This window comes from Triturus cristatus, chromosome 3_1, assembly GCF_964204655.1.
Source record: "Triturus cristatus chromosome 3_1, aTriCri1.1, whole genome shotgun sequence".
NCBI lineage: Eukaryota > Metazoa > Chordata > Amphibia > Caudata > Salamandridae > Triturus > Triturus cristatus.
The window spans coordinates 641,467,244-641,479,759 of record NC_140583.1 but is presented as its reverse complement, the minus strand read 5'-3'; the positions used below and the strand labels follow the sequence as shown (position 1 = coordinate 641,479,759).

The following is a 12,516-nucleotide window of genomic DNA, read 5'->3' as shown; positions in this document are numbered from 1 at the left end:
GCCATCCCTCCAGCCAGTCCCTGACTTCCCCGGGGGCGTGGAAGAGCCATACCTTGCCCTCCGCCTCCACCCTCAAGCGCGCCAGGAAGAGCATGAAGTATTTCAGTTCTCTTTTCCGGAGTTTCTTCTTTACTTCCAGGAATGTGCGACGCTACTTAGTGACTGCGGCTGTGTTGTCAGGAAAGAAGGTAATAGTTTTATCTTCAATACGGACTGGTGGAGCGATCCGCGCCGTTTGTGGGTTTATGTCTCATTCCCTGAAGTTGAAGATATGAGCCAGGATCAGTCTGGGGGTGTCCCTGGCTTTGGCCTCCCTCTGGGGACACGATGTGCTCTTTCAACAGAGAATAATTCGAGAGTCCTTTGGGCTGTTGGCGCCGCTGAATGAGTTCTTCCATGAAGAGATCAGCCGCTCGCCCTTCCGTCCCTTTCGGTACGCCAATAATGCGTGCGTTATTGCGCCGCGACCTTCCCTCGTAATCGTCAAGCTTGTCAGTAAGTAGCTTTGTTTCACTTTGCAGCACACGCACCCTGTTCTGAATTTCTTTGGTTTTAGTGCACAAGTTCTCAGTGGTCGCCTCAACCTCTTTAACTCTGCCGCTCATGTTTCGAAAATCAGCTCTAAGCAATGAGAGTTCTGTCGAGACTGTACCAATTTTGCCATCTAGATCCGTATGGACCCTGTTTAGAGTGGTGAAAATGTCCTTAAGCGTGATCTCCGGATCACTCACAGAGGGTGCGTCCTCAGCAGGTTCCTTGGAATGTTCAACTGAGTTTGGTTGATATTTAGCGTAGGCAAATTTCTCCAGATTGGATTGCTGGAGGTTACGCTGTCCACGGCCTCCCATTTCCACTCCCAGCGTTGTCACACTGTTTAGATTCCTCACCTTTTGAATAGAATCCCACAGCAGTCCCACTCCCGGAGGAGGGTGTCCACCCTTCTATAGCAAAAGGTTCTGCAGGACAGAGCGCGCAAAGTGGCCCTCCCTTCTCATTTCGGAATCCAAGCAATAATGCTTTGCGAAAGTGTGGAGGGAGGCCCAAGTTGCAGCCTTACAAATGTCCACTACAGGTACACCTCTGGCCAAAGCAGAAGTGGATGACTTGGCTCTAGTAGAATGAGCTCTAATACCTTCAAGAGGATCTTTACCAGCCAGGGCGTAAAAACGTAACACAATGACAAAAACTCACAGTAGTACCAGTGACTCAAACAGAAGTAACCATTACAAATAACACAACATATTTCAAATATACAATACACAATTAACACAATTGCACCGACGCACGTTTTCGGAAATGGCATGTATCATCCTTCTTCAGGGCACTGATTTCATATGATGCTTGGAATTCAGAAATACATTCTATCTAACATTTTAATGTGATTGTATTCAGAACATTGTAATGTGATTGTATTCAGATACATTTGGGATATATATATATATGTGTATATATATATATATACACCAAACTTTTTAGAGGCTATTCAGAATCCCAGGGGCTAGTAAGTGTGGACGATGCTCCAAAAGCGCATCTCTAATTCAAAACCACGTATACTGCAACTCAAGTTAGAATTTTGTCAGACAGAGCACCAAAGACGTCCTATATTCGCTGGATCCACAACGACGTCTTCAGACTAAAAACATGATTGAGATTTGGAAGTTCAAGGAAGTATTCAAAAACGGATATCATCAGCTTTCCCCCTGACCTACTTTCCAGCACAGTTTGGTTTTAGGAACCGTTTTGGGCCTCTGCTGTCCCCCTTCTTCCTCCGTACACAGTCTTGTAACTAGTAGATGAGTGGGGTCCGGCCTCCCCTGGGGGCTTTCGCCATGGGCTTTCGATGTTCTGCCTTGCTGGGGTTTGTTGTGAGTTTTTTCTGTGTTTATTTAAAATTGGACCTTTGCATTACTTTTTGAACTGTATTGGGGACACATCACTGTATCTAACTCTCAATGCTGCCGAACCTTCGGGCTGTCGGCTGAATAGCTGTGTCCTGAATTTTGAAATAAAGGTTTTAAAAAAAAACAAAAAAAACAAAAAAACGGATATCATCAGGCGGTTTAATAGGGTCACATTCTGGATCCCGAATAATTGTGTTCATTGTGTATTGTATATTTGAAATGTGTTGTGTTATTTGTAATGGCGTCTTCTGTTTGAGTCAATGGTAATACTGTGAGTTTTTGTCATTGTGTTAAGTTTTTACTATATGTTTTTCTTTTCTTTGTTGATGTTTGTTGTGGGGACATGTACCGAAATTATGGTTTTCTCCTGATTAGATGGTGGCTCCCTTGTCTGATAAGAATTACAAAGAATATTGTACATGTTGAATTGATTGTATGTGATAAATTATGTGTATATTTATATAAAAAAAGAGATAAAAAGATTTTTAGCATTTGATAATAAAATGTATTAACTGCTCTTCTGTGGGACACTACTTACTATCAATGAATTTATGATGTTGATTATTTTGTAAGGGGTTGATTGTTGTATATTTCCTTGTTTCATCCCTGGTTCCCCCTTACTTATTTGCTTTACAGGGACCCTCTTATGTATATTGTGCAAATAGTCTTCCGAACAGAAACCTTGGCAAGGAGAGTAAGGAGGAGGAAATTCCCAAAAGGGAAGGGCGTACCCATTCTCTACAAGGTCTGACGTTTTCCAACCCTGTAGAAAGTGAGACAGCCGACCCCCTACAGGACCCACATGTTCCAGGATGGGGGATCTAGGGCTGCTTTCTTGCTTTACCAGGGGGAGCAGGGGAGGTAGAAGAGGAGGGGGAGAGATTGCGGGCCGACCCATGTTGGCCACCCCTACTTCTTCCTCTGTAGGACTTATAAAGAGGATTTTGCTGCTGTTGTTGCTGAGGCTGTCGCAAGCTACGAAAGGAAGACCTTCCAAACCCTCGATACTTCTTATATCCAAACCCCTTCGACTGAGTTTGCAACCCTAAGGATTTTGCCGTGGCTTTGCTATCTTTGCACTTCTGAAGTGCGGAATCAGCCTTCTCTCCGAAAAGTTTTGAACCATCAAAGGGCAAATTAAGAAGGGTAGCCTGTACGTCCAGGGAAAAACCAGAGGATCTAAGCCAAGCCTGTCTCCTGGTAACTATGGAGGAGCTCATAACCCTGGCCACCGAATCAGCTGTATCCAGGCCAGACTGTATAACCTGACGAGCAGCAGCCTGAGCATCCAACAGAACCTCCTTAAAATGTCCCTGCTCCTCATAAGGCAACTTGGGCGGCAATTGCTTAGCTGAATCCATCAAACCATGTATGTAACGTCCCAACAGACAGGTAGCATTGGTTGATTTTAGTGCCATGCTAGAGGAAGAAAATAATTTTAGCCTATTGCTCCAACTTCTTAGAGTCCCTGTCGGCAGGATACTGAGGAAAAGTGCCTGAAGACTGTTTAGAACAGGACACCTGTACCACCAAACTTTCTGGGGACGGATGTGAAGAAAGAAAGGGAGGGTCCCCTGGAGCAGACCTATATCTCCTTGCCACAGATTTAGATACAGCAGGAGAAGTGAGCGGTTTACGCCACAAGTGAGCGGTTTACGCCACAACTCCAGGATAAGCTCAGTTAAAGCCTCATTAAAAGGCAACAGCAGCTCAACTATCGAAGATGGTGAATGCAAACCCTATGTGAGCAGCTTTGGCTTATATTCTGATGTAGGCAGTTTCAAGTCCAAGAGCTCTCCAGCCTTTCTGATAACAGTATGAAATGGAGCTACCTCTTGAGGTGGAGAAGACCTTGAAGAAGAAAGCTCCCACTCAGGGGAGGTGTCCAAGCCACTCGCCTCCTGAAGCCCATCGAAATCATCAACAGACTCCTCTATCTCACCCTTTTCAACCTCTTCATTCTGATACTGTTCTTCCTCCAACAGTCTCTGCGCCTCTCTCCACGAGCGCAACCTTGGTTGCGGCATCGGCGGCGCCACACGCAGCGCCGACAGCTCCGGAGCCGGCTTCGAAGGAGGATCCGATGGTGGAATCGATGCCGTACGAGGCCGAGAGAAGGCCCACCAGACGGTGCTGAGGACTCTGTATACGGCGTCGAAAATCTCGGAGCCAGAAACTGCCATGACGGCGCTGTTGGCATAAAAGGCACGAAGGGTGCCTGGGCATAATGCTGAGGCATGCCCAAATTAAAGGCCAGCGGATCCACGGGACCCGAAGTTGCTCCGGAGGGGAAGGCTGCCTTGGCAAACACGCCATACATTGCATTTAAAAAATGCATAGGATCTGAACCTGGAGTAGGAAATTGAGGATACGGAGCCGAGTCAGTATCCACAGGAGGAGCATCCGACGTCGGAAAAGGTGGATTCACAGGTGGAGCCACAGGTTCAGTGTTGTGTACAGGAGAAGGATCATGCTGAACTGGCAAGCCCTCCAACTCCGGAGAGCCCCTTGGCGTCGGCGACCGCGCCAGAGTATCTTTTGGAAAAGGAGATCTTTCCGGAGTCACCTGAGGAGATGGAGAAGTCTTTTTGACGACGTCGAGGAGCCGGAGAAAGTGATCTTGAAGTCTTTTCCTTCGATGAATGGTGCAGAGAGCCATGCCTTCTCTTCTTCTTGCGCTTCCTCGACTTCGAAGCATGCGAAGTCGGCGACTTCGACTTCGATTTGGATCTTTTTCGCCCTCTCTTCTCCTTCCTTGCTTTTGCCATGAAAAGCTTGGCCTCCCGTTCTTTCAGAGCCTTCGGGTTCATTTTATGACAACACGAATAGCCCACCACGTCGTGGTTTAATGACAAACACCACAAACAGTCCACATGGGGGTCAGTGATGGACATATGACCCCCAAACTCTCTACAGGGCTTAAATCCTGCACAATGCTACAGTTAAAACTGGAGAAACAACAAAGTAACTCGACACAGTATGGAGAGTCCCAGAGAAGGTTACGCATCGATGACGCGGAAAAAAGGGAACTGACGTCATCACGCAGACGAGGCTCTCTTATGGCTCCGGTGACAACATGTGGAGTCGCGAGCGGAGCCGAAGTATTGTGATGACCTCGTCAGCGTGGAGAGCTAGGGAAAAGTTTCCGCGGAATGCTGGCGCAGGGGATATTCAAAAGGTGAGGAACCACAGGCAGATGTATCCATCAGAACTTGGCCACCTTCGTATGTGTTATAAAACGCTATTTTATCCAAAAGTGTCCTGGTGCATTGCTGCCAACAGGGCTATCACAAGGGGGGCTGCCAGGGGTAACTTTTCAAGGTCTCACAAGTCTTCTGCAAAAGATATTTATATGTCACCAAAACAGGATTTGTCTGCTTTGGTCAAATGTTCAGACAGGGCAGCAGTTAATGGCAGCTGCCAGTGGCGCCAGCATACTGGGGCTGCTTACAAATACTTCCCTGTGCATTGGTTCTGTTTGGAAAGGTTATAGGGCCCGCATGGTTTGTGACCCAGGCCCCACAGAGGCTTCTGACAAGCCTGAGTACCAGTTGAGTTCCAGAGTACAAAACTTCTAATAGTCTTTCTTCCAGTTCTGATTTCATATTGACTACCCTTACATGCAACTTACTCTGCCCCAGCTCTGCCAGCTCTTCAGTCACCGGCCTACTTCTGGTTTTCGTTTCTCATGCACCCAGTGCACATGAGCCTTTGGTAGTTCCCTGCCTGCAGAAGTGGCGTAACAAAACTTGAGGGGGCTCCCCTGCAAAGAACATGGAGGGGGCCTCCCGCGTTCTGGACTCAGGAGCTCTCAGGTCAGGGGCCAGATGCCCATGCACCAGTGGTGGCTGGTGGATCCTAAAAGGGGTGAAGCGGAAAGCTGAGATCCAAGTTGAAGGAGCAAGTGAGTACAGCAAGCACACCAAAGTGAAAGAGGAGTGTTCAGGGTTGGCCTTCCCAAGTGGGCCCTCCCCCAGCAAGAAATAACTCCCCCAGCAAGAAACAAATCAAAAGGTTCAAATGGTGCTTTGTATTTACAACATAAACTTCAGAAAACTTGGTGTAAAATTTGAAAAACACATGGTGCAACATTTATATGAGAACATATCATGCAACATGTATCATCACCATGTACCATCATGGAGGGCAGCTCGCCCGAGGGGATAAATAAACTGGCGCATGACCGCTGGAGGTCTTGGCCCATACACCAATACTGTTTGTGCGTGTGTTACTGCAGCGTTACATTACCAGCAGTGGACCTCGCAGCGTGTCGCCAGGTCACGCGCCACCATCCCTACCACAGGGGAGACATTTAAACTAACGCTGCAGGAACACTGAGCCCAGGAGGGACACGTAGCATTCCATTGCGGGTTCAGTAAGTGCCATATACTTTACACTACGCAGTGCTCATGCTGCAGCAACAGCGAGGATAGGTCACTTCACTTCGCACTGCAGGGACACTTCACCTTGCACTACAGGAACAGCGAGGGAGATACTTCACCTCACACTGCAGGGAAGGTGAGGTGTATACTGCACCTCACACACACTGCAAGGAAAATAAGTGAGTTACTTCTAACACTGCAGGAACAGCAAGGAGAAGCTTCAGTTTGCAGCGCAGGAACAGCATTGGATAGACATGTTGCAAAATCACTTGGGTCCGGCCACCTCACCATATACTACAAGAAAGAGGAGTGTTTCACCTCATAATTGAGAAACTGCAATGGCATGATCCTTCCCTCCAACCCAGGGTGCAAGTCGAGAGTGGGAGTGAATGGAAGGCACCATTGCACAATTCTTAAAGATTGGACGCTTCGCTTCAGGCCGAGGGTGGATGAGATGTGTAACCATTGATGTTAATAGGGTCTAGATGTCACGTTATGTCCTACCACAAAAGCTGTATACTCAATAAAGATATACTGTCTCAGACTATCAAACACTTTCAGTGTGACCTCACATGAATGTTCTTAAATTGCCTCGGAGGTTCTTTATTACCCTAAAGCCAATGCCTTTATAAAAATCACATTATATTTACTAGTACCAGCCTTTTCATTAGAAATGTTACAACTCTGTGATTTCTAACCCTGGGCGTAGTGGGCGTAGTGGGGCTACGCGGAGCATCACGGAGTGTGCCCAAATCTACGCGCACCCACACACTCCGCGTAGCCCCACTACGTGCCACCCGCCTCCCTCCCGCCCTCATTTTAAAATTACTTAGAAAGTTAAAAATAAAGAAATCACTTACCTGAGCTGCCGCGTCCTGGGGCTCCATCTTCCTGATTCCACGCTAGCTTCTTCCTCACAAATGCGCATGCTCGGGCGCCCGCGCATTTCTCCCGAGAAACGGCAGCTCAGGTAAGTAATTTTCTTTATTTTTAACTTTCTAAGTAATTTTAAAATGAGGGCGGGAGGGAGGCGGGTGGCGGACAACTCTGCTCCGCCGTAGCGTGTGCGTAGTGTGCCTGCTACGCCTACTTTGCGGAGCGCGAAGTAGGCAGCACTACGCACACTTCGCGGAGCACTGCGCCCACCCTTAGTGATTTCATTTCTATCGATTATTTGTTTTTTCCTTATATGTAGAAACATGCATATGATTTACCAAGAGTAAAACTGAAATTTACAAAGTAATTTCCGCATTTCTATGTGTGACTCGGCATAGATATGTATAGCGCTCATACTGTTGGAAGGCCACGTCGGAGCACAAATATAAAACAAAACACGACTACAAATCTACAATCCTCATACACTAGATCATATTTTTTATCTTTCACACATATTTTCCTTTTACTTAATTTGTCAATCCTGATATGACAAGATCCGTTGTAAACTGTAACAGTTTAAGAGTGCGTTGCTTCTTAAATGGATTCCACATTCCTTCATTTCTGTTTGAGTATCAGGTATGCAATCTTGAACTCCTTGACTTGGACACGTTTGAAGGAGGCCAGCTCACCTTCCCCTGAGCCAGTATCTCCCTTTGGGCAGCCTACCCTACCTACCACAAGCGGCGGGCCAGCTCCTCGACCCCAGGGCCATGTTACTGACAGGCTCTCATGTGCTTCTCTTCCGTTACTCACCCGTCAGTGATAATGTCCTGGGACGGGTTGGCTTTGGGGTCACTAGTCGCTATGGCATACAGGCGCGTCATCCAAACTGAGAATATTGTTGCATCGAGGTCCGTTTGGCATCAACACAGAAACATACACTTAAGTCTAACCCGACAGCTGCCCAGTGCCCACCAGTTGTAGGCGGGAGCATGTTTATTAATTAAACACAACACCCATAGAAAGATCTGAGCACCTTCACATTCAGCACTGTAAGCTGTGGAACCTGCTTTCTTGGACCAGGTGTACAAAAGCTGCCATCAGAGCGAGTGCCGGGGCCCGGGCGTGCGTACCACTTAATAAAAAAATGAAGAGAACCTCAGAGAGGCCCGGCTGGGGCCCTGGCGTGCGCACCATTTAATTAATGAAGACGAGGCTTGCTGCTGGCTCACTGAAACAAAGAGGGGCCCCCGCATTCCTCCCCGCCGCAACGCTGGGGTCTGCGTTACTCACTGGGCCTACACTATATTATGTTTTAAACTTGTACTTTTACGGGCCCCACCATGATGCCCTCTCTGATTCCAAATTATCATCTTTCTTCTCATCCGATGCGATTACCACCCCAAGTCCCCACCCACTGAGACTCCGTCCTCGCCACCACCCACGGACCACTCCTGCCTCGGACAGACTCTGACTCACCTGACGGGCTGAGGGCGAGGCCTGGCCTGCAGCTTCAGAGGCAGGCGCGAGACAGGGCACGGCAAGGCTAGCCAGGCAGGCAAGCAGGGGCTTGTAATCAGAGGCGCAACTAGAGCCAAATTTCGGGGGGGGCTGAGCAAAAATTTCGGGGGGGGCTGAACTTTAAGCAATAGGCAGAGTGGAGCTGCAGGGGCTCTTAGAAGGGGTGAAACAACAGCACGGCCTCATTAACATGCAAATGGTCTTTCTAAAGACCTGTGAAGTGCTCGGGTGCGGCTGCTTTTCTGCCCGGGAAGGTGTCTCATCCCGGGCTGCCGCACACGACGGGGGGGGCTGAAGCCCTGTCAGTCCAATGGGTGTTGCGCGCCTGCTTGTAATAATTTAAATTATTAAGGCCGGTGAAGGAGGGTCCTTCTCAGTCTCTGCCTCACCTCAAAGTCAGGCGCACTTTAATTGCGCTCCGCAATGCGAATGGCAAAATTGGTCACCAGCCCCACCCTGGACCTGCGGAGACAACTGAACACCGTCCGGCATGCACCCACCCACCATTTAATTAATGTAGAGATCTGCCTCAGAGGCCCGCGCATGCGCACTGCGCAGTTGAACTTTTGCACCATTTAATTGAGTCCTGATTTATGAAGAGCCTCTGAGTCTGAGGCCCGGGCAGGGCCCGGGCTGTACGGCGCGCAGCAGCCCATCTAATTAAGGAAGACGAGCCTCTAAGGCCCGGCCGGGGCGCGGGGCCCCGGGTGTGCTGCTGCACACCATTTAATTTATTAAGAGGCCGGACGTGCGCAATGAAGAGGCTTGCTGGCTCCGCTGAGTGAGGGGGCCCCTGGAGCACGGGGCCACCCCGCAAAGCGGCAGCTGCGGGGGGCCTGTGTTACGCCCCTGGCCTGCTGATGAACCTAGCCGCAGACAGCATGGATTCATTAGAAACAGCAGCCCACCTATGGTGGTGTTTGTCTGGAGAAGGAAAGAAGGGATTTGTCTTTTACTCACAACATGTGGATGGATAAGACAATCAGAAGCAAATGAAAACAAAGTGGAATATGCTATATTTTGTTCACTGTATAGCAATTATGTAGGGTGTATAATTGTTTTATTATTGTGTGTTCCTTGCCTTACAGTTTTAAATGACAATCCTGGCGTTCACACTGTAATCCCAGAGTCAGTTTAATGGTTTGATACAGTTCCTTATAGGGAGTTCAGGGATGGGAACACCTGGTTATATCAGGCTCTTGGAGGTTCACGTATAAATGGAAAAAAAAGGAGCTAGGCTAAAAAGTAATTATTTTATTTTCCATTCAAGGCAGTTTGTTTTTAATTAATTCTTTATTCTAGTATTCACCTCACAAAGCATTTCCACACTCCAAGTTGTACAAAATGGAACAGTCCACAGGCCCTTCCTGATCCTGCAGCCGGGTCTGGTGTCTCAGTGGACTAATGCATCCACTGCAGGGGCCTGTGTTCGACCTCATGGTCACAGGTCCAAATCCCGGCGGGTCCACTCAACCTTTCATCCATCTGAGGTCGATAAAATGAGTACCATTGAGTTGGGTAACAATAAACATCTGCTATTCAGCTCCAAGATAACCCGTCAGGGGTGAACATGTGCTTTACAAATACTCATGGAATGATTCTAAGTTTTGAGATGTACGAATAGTTTGGTATTGATGATCATACATGATACTTAGCCAGTGTACCCACAGGAGAGCTGCTGGAGCAGTCCAAGCCAACGAGGTGAACACCTACTTTGTGGGCATTCACAGAAACATTTAAAGCCTTTTCCACACGTCTGCATTTCTAAACTGGAAACATGAAAACATGATAGGTTGAATGCTTGAATTAATCTCTTCCACTGCTGATTACTTGGACTGCATCCCAGTCCATCCTTTGTTTGCCTGCTATACCAACTCAAACAGGAAGAACAATATGTAAATCAGCCCTGACCCTCCTCCAATAGGAATGGTCCAGCCCAAACTGCCAGAATACATCCCCTCGCAACGGAGACACAAGCGAACCCGTTTCACCCTATTTAGGCCTCGACATTGAGGCGCAGCTTCAGTCCCAGACAAAGACTGATCTGCATTTCGCACATTTCTGTCGAGGATGGCATAGTATAAAAAAACGTAGGCAGGAATGAGGTCCCGTTAGATTGCTATTCGCTAGCATTATTCCAACGTTCCTTCCATCACCTAGTTGTTTAATGCACTTTAAACTAATACCTAAAAAGGCATACGTTGTGCAGGAAGTACAGGAAATTGCAAGAGCAAGGCTGCTTTTACAGGGGTCTTAGGGGAGGAAAGACTTCACATGGAAGTGGGGTTCGCATATGAAGACAAAAAAGAGCTTTTGGTGAAACTTCAAAACTCCTGCAAAGCCCTGGGGGCCACTAAGCACATGTAGGAATAGAGAAAACAGGTGGGATATAGTAAGATTTTGATAAGCAGTACTTGAAATGGAAATATAGAAGTGCTGCTACTCACTATCCCGGAGTATCGGGTTGTGGCTGGGAAGTGCTTGTACTCTCCCATTAGGAGTATTGCACCTCTGCTGCGAATGGCAAGTGCTCTCTCTCAAATTAAAGAAGCGCAGGTACTGAGTAATTGACAATATGGGCCCATTTAAAGCACTGGTGGTGTGTGTACGTCTACATTGCATGTGCTGAAGAGTTTTGTGTTGATATGGAGAAGCGCACTCCAGCTCTGGCATGCACTGGTCCAGGTGTATGTGTATGTTCAGGATTTGTTTCTAACAGGGCCCACTGCTGCCTAGCTAGATTACTTTATTTCGCCCTAGGGTTAACTGACCGTGCCACATAATTAAGACACTTAAAGTACTGTATGTTGGACAGGCTACTGAATACATCACCAGATATGTAATGTTGATTACTGCTTGGTCTCCAAGCATACACCACTACTGTGCATGTATGGAGACTCAATTCAGACCCTACCCTTCATATTGTGCAACAATGAAAGAGGAAAGTAAAGTATTTTGAAAATGATTGTAGACTAATTTTCTCCTTAGAAAGTAATGAAGCAGTCATCCGTGGCAAGAACACAATGAGCGCGATTCACAAATATTCTGCTGTAACTTACTCTTCTAGTGTTTCTGAATACCAAGAGTATGCCAGGCGTACTCCTGACTTACTCCTAAAATTCCTGAGCGAGCCACTTTTACTAAAAGGGTAAATGAGAATAGCTTTATTTAACAATGATTCGAACACTAGCGGATTTTAGATGTATTGGGTTAGTTTGTATGTCATGAACTTCTGTTTTGCCTGACGTAGAGTTCCTGTTGAGCCCTGAAGCTATGGAGATGCTCTGGTGAGACACTATAAAACCAATATCACGAAATTATACAAAAGGCACCAAACCTAGAAACTATGACACAGAACTAAACGCAGTATAGCAACAAGAAACCCTACATATCACACAACTGAACACAGCAAATATTGGTACATGCATACATGTGACTTACTCTTTAATTACTCCTGGCTTACTCATGAATTTCAGGATAAGCAAGGAGTTTTCCTGGCTTACTCCTACAATTCAGGAGTAAACCCTGTATAACTCAAAGCAACATCTTTGTGAATCTGGTCCAACGTACAAAGACGAAGTTAATAAAAGTAACACCTCAATTAAAAAAAGAGTAAAATAACATCTATAAGCAAACATAACATATATTCCACTTAATAAAATGTAAAATAACCTAACAAATCAGAGCTACAGTAAGTTATGGTACATTAACTGAAACAAACCTAAAAGCTCAACTAGAGTAAACACAATGTAATGGAAAAGCAAAATGAAACGCTACACCATAACAAAGCTTAAGAAAATCGAAACATATAATAAACTCAAACTACACTTAAAAAC

The 12,516-nt window shown here is 46.8% G+C and overlaps 1 protein-coding gene across 1 annotated transcript in view; it reads right to left on the bottom strand.

Moving 5' to 3' along the window:
* MEGF11 (multiple EGF like domains 11) overlaps positions 1 to 12,516 on the bottom strand; it is a 1,813,102-nt gene that overhangs the window by 150,318 nt on the left and 1,650,268 nt on the right. The gene's annotated exons all lie outside the window — the stretch shown is intronic.